This window comes from Aulonocara stuartgranti (genome assembly GCF_965226115.1).
Source record: "Aulonocara stuartgranti genome assembly, chromosome: 3".
Taxonomy (NCBI): domain Eukaryota; kingdom Metazoa; phylum Chordata; class Actinopteri; order Cichliformes; family Cichlidae; genus Aulonocara; species Aulonocara stuartgranti.
In genome coordinates this window covers 50,779,391-50,787,125 of record NC_138941.1, presented here as the reverse complement: position 1 = coordinate 50,787,125, position 7,735 = coordinate 50,779,391, and the positions used below count along the sequence as shown (strand labels likewise).

Below are 7,735 nucleotides of genomic sequence, written 5' to 3'. Positions count from 1 at the left end.
GGGAAATAATTGGACAAAAATTCAAACGTACTGCTCTGCTGTCACTTCCAACATAAATGAAGACAGAAAACTAAACAGCAGTGACGTTTGTAGGGTTACTGAAGTTGGGCTAGCTGGTATATAATGATGTGCTACGTGATCGCTAGCGACACGGCTATGTTAGCATAACATAAACAGTGAAGCTCCAGGATGAAAGCTACCATTTTTCCACTCAATAAAAGTTAACGTGAAGGTTCCTGATGGTTAGAGACAAATGCAATCGCACGGACCAAACTTCAGTCAGGAGAACAACTGACATAATCCATCCACAATATGAGATTAGGGTTATTAATATACTGCAACAACATGGGAATAGAGCAGCTGTGATAGAATACAGCATTAATGAATCAATGGTACAGAAGTGGAGGAAGCAAGAAGAATGAGTTGAGTAGTTTGATTTATCTGACTGCTTTGTTTAGCTTAATGTGTCTTATAGCTAATCCCGTGCACCTTATGTTCAGAAAAATACATATTTGACTTTTTTTATTTGGCACACTGCAGTTTAATGTTGCAAAGCACCTCTTTTAACTTCAGTGGATATTATACATGGTTATGCTCAGGATATGTCAGCCCATTTCTACTGGAAATGCCTTTTGGTTAAACTTTCAGCAAGGAATTTGCATTTGCACTGTTACATTTTTATATAGCTTTATAGCACATAAAAAAAACAGCTTCTTGCTTAAGTGAAAATGAATGGATGGGTTTTTTTTGCGCTAGTAAAGTTGTGGAGTTGTATTTTGTCTCGCATCAATTGTATTGTCAATTATATTGTTATCGCAAATTTTCAAATATATATCGTGATAAATATTTTTGGCCATATCGCCCTGCTCTACTTGTAGTAATTATTAAATTGTATTTTTGGACCAATTGTGTGCCGCGGCACAGTGGTTAGGAAACACTGTTGTAGAGCACTGCTGCAGAGCGTTGTATTGTATGGCATTATTGTGCCTCATAGAGTCAGTAACAACTAGGACTGGGCCATATCATACCGTTCATACGGCACACTTAAAATCAATCCTTTGATTTTTCTGATAATCGACAGTGCCCCTTATAATACTGTGTGCCTTATGTATGAATTCTGGTTGTGTTTACTGACCTCAAAATGATTTTATGTGGTACACAGCGCTCGAAAATCTGTCAAATGTTTTAGTATGACTTTGCTAAGCTACGAACCCGCACCGCTTGATGGATTGTCGGAGCATTACGGCTATCGTAGGCAGGAGCCTCGCAGAGTGATACATACTGTGCTTCAACATAATATTACCGTATTGTGTGTGTATAACCTCTTTTTAAGTAAAAATAAAAAACCAAACGTACAGCTTATTGCACCAGCATGCATCTGCTCTTATATAATTATCATTAGTTTACAGCTTTAAGTGTTTAAGGTATGTGCTAACTAAAAATAAAGACAAGATAATATAAATTTTAATGAAATTTGCAGATTGTTTTGGTGAAGTTGAATAAACTCCGTCGTCTGCTCCTTGCTATTTAAAATATAACAGGACACCGGAGTATATTCTTGAGCATCTCAAACTTAAGATAATCAGTTGTCTGCTTGATGTTTATTCAGCTGTGTAAAAACGATAACTTTAATCTCAGCCAAACCGATTTACTCAGAAACAAATAAAATACTGAAAAAAAGCCAAACAAAACTGAAAGAATAATAAGAGTAATATTAAAACTAACTAGCTGCCGCCATTGTTGAAAATTGAGTACGGCCGCGCTATGAATTCTGGGACACAGCTTCTTCTTCTTCTGGGTTTAACGGCAGCTGACATCCTTGTGCATGCAGTGCTGCCATCTTCTGTTTCAGTCCGTTATTACACTCTTAAATCCTACTACTTATTCCTGCGAGGTAGTGATGGCCAAATGAAGCTTTCCGAAGCACTGAAGCTTGTATTGAAAAACGGTTCATTACTCGAAGCTTTTCAACACAGTCCTCTCCGGTGACATCTGGTGGTGAAAATTTTGAAGAGCAGCTTGAATCTGCAAAATAAAACGGACTGCTCAATTATCACTGCTCACTCAAGAGTGGAGTTCTCTCTGATATTGGGCCACCGTTCCGTTGCTTTGAACATGTAATTGGTTTTGTTTTCTCGATTGGGGGGCTGAAAAAAATGTAATGCGTATTTGCGTAATACATTTTGATCAATAAACTTTCCCTATTTAAACATGCACTATGGTGTGGCCTTTCTTTGCTCATAACTCCTTGATGTTGGTAAATACAATAAGTGAGCAATATATATAATATACATATGAGAATGCACAGCACATTATGGAGTATGCCCCTGCTGTGAAGTCCTGCCTCCATCTACTTGTCGTTTAATCACTGGACAGCTGGACAGGTTCATACAAAATATTAGATTAGGCCAATTGTCCTATACATATTTTTGACCTAGGGGTGGGATTGATTGTGAACTGGAAAGGGAAAATGCTTAGGAAGCTGAGTACGGCTGCATCGTCACTGATTTGTAGAATCATTTTGATTCGATACAGGATCCGATTCAATTTGATTGGAATCTGGAAGGTTTTGCCTCAGTCAGAAATATTACAAGTCTGATCATTTAACAGTATATATCCATAATTTCGTATCTATTAAAAGAAAGCTGACACATGTGAGACTTAATTAGAGATGTAAACAGAGAGTTATGAAACCTGCAGCTGCAGAAGCCAGTGAAGAAAAAAGAGGCAAACACAGCGCGGACCCGACGACACATCAAAATCTGATTCTGACGCGTCGGGTCCGCACTCTGTGTTCACGTTTGTATGCAGAATCCGTAAACCTGCTCCCAGTTACTGTTTTAGCTGCATGGTGTTTGACGACATGTTGTGAGGTTTAACCTGAGATGCTGGCGTTTCAGGCATAATAACGTTAATTTACAAATCGACACGGGATTTTAATGAATCAATATCACTTTATTCAATTTAGCATGGATTGTAATCAGAAAAGCGATAATCAAAACCCATCCCTAATCAAGAACTTGCAAAGTAAAAACATGATCTATGTCAGGTAGCCCTTTTGTTATTTACATTTAAAAAGAGGATTAGTGTTACTGTGCGCTGGCTGAGTCTGTTTCTTTTCTTAGAAATAGTTTCTCCTGCCCTGGAGAAAATCCACTTGCATGGAACAGAAGAGGCTGTGGAGTGCAGGAACTACACTGCAAGCTGGTAGATATGCAGGTATTCCTGGGTCCTGCAGACTATCACCTAAAAACAATAAACAAAATGATTTTCTAAACTGTGTAGCAATGTCATGTACGTATAGTGTCAAATACATTTTTGTAGTCTTCATCAGCTTTAATTCACATGGAAGTGTTCCTAAAGTCATATGCTGTAATGATATTTACATTATGAAAACATGATTTTGGACATTTCAAGTTTTTCACTTCGGCAGATAAAATAAATTGAGCAAAATCAACTCAAAATATTCCCACACGCCAGAACGTCCTCTCTTCCTCGCTGGCTCCATATCTGTCAGTGGAATGATCACCTCGTCGCTATCTGTCACCATCAACACACTCCACGAATCCCGTGGATGATTCACTTCCTTATATCTGTTTGAATCAGGTACCGAAGCAGTTACGTGCGTAATGAAGCTTCGGACGTCACTGGTCACGTGACTTTTGCCAAACGAAGCAAGCCTCGACACAGTGCTTCTGAACCAGTGTGTTGTTTTTTTCGACACACGCTCCGGAGCGTCAGCTTCAAGCGGGCCATCACTACTGCGAGGCGTCGACTATTAAATTGGATTAGTCCACGATCATGACTAGTCGACTAATCTTGGCAGCCCTACTTCATATGAAGGAAAACAAATAGGTGAACACAAATGATTAAAATAAATAAGGTGCTGAATTGCTGGAAACTCCAGTCAGACAAAATGACAGGGGCCGAACAGAACATACAGACGAAAACAAAATTAGCTAAGAGAGAGAAACCCTGTAGACAGTTATAGAGTTAGGCAACCAATATAATTATAATGTACTCACCCTCGATCCCCTCTGATTCAAACTAAAGATCCACGCGCGGAGAAGGAGGCAAGCGGGGCTTTGCAGTTGGACTAGGACTGGTAGAGACAGTGGGCTCACTGACCTCCACTCCCCAGCATGTTACTCCCGTCAATCACCACGAGGGCAAGTTATTTGTTTACAGGTGATTTATTCCAAACTGACCGACAGGATGACTTGGCGTTGTCACCGAGAGGCCAAGCTGCGTGAGCTACGAGAGCGTATATCTTTCCAATCAAGCATCAGAAACAGAAACTTGATCTGCCGGAGACCAGAGGGCGAGCAGTAAGGAAGCTCAGCACAGCCACACGATCTTTGCTTTAGCCGACTTGAAAAAAATATAAAAGTCCCCGTGGAAGATAAAAGTACGATCCACCGTGTTCTAAGCCCACTTTCTGCTCTGTGGACGATTACTTCTTCTTTATGTGTGATGGCGGTTGGCAAACAACGTTTCTGGTGCATTACCGCCACCAACTGGAACAGAACAATGAAACATGTTTTACTGTCTCGTTGAAAACAAAAGTCTAATTTCCCTGCACCATGGCTGTGTCCCACTCCAGCTATGGCGTTATTTTTGTGCCATTATTCTGAGCGCATGTTAAAAAAAATTGCAGGTGCAAGTGTTGCATTTTGAGAAGAAATTTATTTTGAGTGAAGAAAAACCTAAATTTGAGTGAACTAAATTCATTGCTGCGTGCAAAAAATGTATTTCAGTGTTTGCTATTATCCATATACACACACAATAGCAGCCCCTCTCGCTCAGTTTTTGCATTTGCACTCGCTCGCAATGTGTTGCTCGCGCTCTCAACATTTCTGCCCGTGCACGCTCAACTTTTTCCTTTTTCCTGCAGGTTAATACTGGCAGTGTCACCATGCCAGCTGACAGTATTTCATCATCAGCCAGTGTTGTTCTTTATACATCAATATTACCAAAGTTTACCATAAGGCAGCATAGAAAGTATTTACTTCCTTTCAGGTTTTATTCAAATGTTAGTCTTTTCAGTTGTTTCCCCATTTTTTTCCAGTTTCAAAATCAAACACCAGTTTGTGAGAAGATTATCTTCTTTTTTTTAACAGGCATTGGTTTTGCATTGGCATTGGCTAATTTGCCAATTGTATGTTAAAAATGTTCGTATTTTAATATTCAAAAATGTTTTTGCCCAAAACATATGTGCACTACATGTCAGTAAAAATACTATGCAAATATTGATGTCCTTGACTGCTGAATAAACACTGACTGATTGTATCTCTTGTACTTTATCAACGCAGTATCTAAAAACTTTGCACCATAGTGGTTAAAATCTCATTCTAATAAGAGTTAAAAGCGCATTCGGTTATTAGTAGTGATGGCCCGCTTGAAGCTGACGCTCCGGAGCGTGTGTCGAAAAAAACAACACACTGGTTCAGAAGCACTGTGTCGAGGCTTGCTTCGTTTGGCAAAAGTCACGTGACCAGTGACGTCCGAAGCTTCATTACGCACGTAACTGCTTCGGTACCTGATTCAAACGGATATAAGGAAGTGAATCATCCACGGGATTCGTGGAGTGTGTTGATGGTGACAGATAGCGACGAGGTGATCATTCCACTGACAAATATGGAGCCAGCGAGGAAGAGAGGACGTTCTGGCGTGTGGGAATATTTTGAGTTGATTTTGCTCAATTCATTTTATCTGCCGAAGTGAAAAACTTGAAATGTCCAAAATCATGTTTTCATAATGTAAATATCATTACAGCATATGACTTTAGGAACACTTCCATGTGAATTAAAGCTGATGAAGACTACAAAAATGTATTTGACACTATACGTACATTACATTGCTACACAGTTTAGAAAATCATTTTGTTTATTGTTTTTAGGTGATAGTCTGCAGGACCCAGGAATACCTGCATATCTACCAGCTTGCAGTGTGGTTCCTGCACTCCACAGCCTCTTCTGTTCCATGCAAGTGGATTTTCTCCAGGGCAGGAGAAACTATTTCTAAGAAAAGAAACAGACTCAGCCAGCACACAGTAACACTAATCCTCTTGTTAACTGTAAATAACAAAAGGGCTACCTTACATAGATCATGTTTTTACTTTGCAAGTTCTTGATTAGGGGTGGGTTTTGATTATCGCCTTTCTGATTACAATCCATGCTAAATTGAATAAAGTGATATTGATTCATTAAAATCCCGTGTCGATTTGTAAATTAACGTTATTATGCCTGAAACGCCAGCATCTCAGGTTAAACCTCACAACATGTCGTCAAACACCATGCAGCTAAAACAGTAACTGCGAGCAGGTTTACGGATTCTGCATACAAACGTGAACACAGAGTGCGGACCCGACGCGTCAGAATCAGATTTTGATGTGTCGGCGGGTCCGCGCTGTGTTTGCCTCTTTTTTTTTCCCGCTGGCTTCTGCAGCTGCAGGTTTCATAACTCTCTGTTTACATCTCTAATTAAGTCTCACATGTGTCAGCTTTCTTTTAATAGATACGAAATTATGGATATATACTGTTAAATGATCAGACTTGTAATATTTCTGACTGAGGCAAAACTTTCCAGATTCCAATCAAATTGAATCGGATCCTGTATCGAATCAAAATGATTCTACAAATCAGTGACGATGCAGCCCTACTCAGCTTCCTAAGCATTTTCCCTTTCCAGTTCACAATCAATCCCACCCCTAGGTCAAAAATATGTATAGGACAATTGGCCTCATCTAATATTTTGTATGAACCTGTCCAGCTGTCCAGTGATTAAACGACAAGTAGATGGAGGCAGGACTCCACAGCAGGGGCATACTCCATAATGTGCTGTGCGTTATCATATGTATATTATATATATTGCTCACTTATTGTATTTACCAACATCAAGGAGTTATGAGCAAAGAAAGGCCACACCATAGTGCATGTTTAAATAGGGAAAGTTTATTGATCAAAATGTATTACGCAAATACGCATTACATTTTTTTCAGCCCCCCAATCGAGAAAACAAAACCAATTACATGTTCAAAGCAACGGAACGGTGGCCCAATATCAGAGAGAACTCCACTCTTGAGTGAGCAGCGATGATTGAGCAGTCCGTTTTATTTTGCAGATTCAAGCTGCTCTTCAAAATTTTCACCACCAGATGTCACCGGAGAGGACTGTGTTGAAAAGCTTCGAGTAATGAACCGTTTTTCAATACAAGCTTCAGTGCTTCGGAAAGCTTCATTTGGCCATCACTAGTTATTAGGTTTATAGGGTTATTGAATTATGGTTAACGGTTGGTAGAATTGTTTTTAACATTATCTGCCATTTACATCTGCTACCCTTCTCCAAATCTGTGCCTCTACCTGGCCCCCCCAACAAAAATTTTCTAGACACGCCACTGCTTGGCAGCTGCACGCTTGACTTTTCTCAGTTCATGGGCAGTTATTTTGCACCTTGGTTTTTCCACACGCTTCTTGCGACCCTGTTGACTATTTTGAATGAAACGCTTGATTGTTCGATGATCACGCTTCAGAAGCTTTGCAATTTTGAGACTGCTGCATCCCTCTGCAAGATATCTCACTATTTTTGACTTTTCTGAGCCTGTCAAGTCCTTCTTTTGACCCATTTTGCCAAAGGAAAGGACGTTGCCTAATAATTATGCACACCTGATATAGGGTGTTGATGTCATTAGACCACACCCCTTCTCATTACAGAGATGCACATCACCTAATATGCTA

General features: G+C 39.8%; 1 long non-coding RNA gene across 1 annotated transcript in view; it reads right to left on the bottom strand.

Annotated features, from left to right (window-relative positions):
* The window catches only part of LOC309703811, a 20,045-nt gene extending 15,563 nt beyond the window's left edge, over positions 1-4,482 (bottom strand). Inside the window, exon 1 of the long non-coding RNA XR_014276039.1 lies at positions 4,026-4,482. This is a non-coding gene — a long non-coding RNA (uncharacterized lncRNA). The remainder of the gene's footprint in view (positions 1-4,025) is intronic.
* Between the last annotated feature and the right edge of the window lie 3,253 nt (positions 4,483-7,735).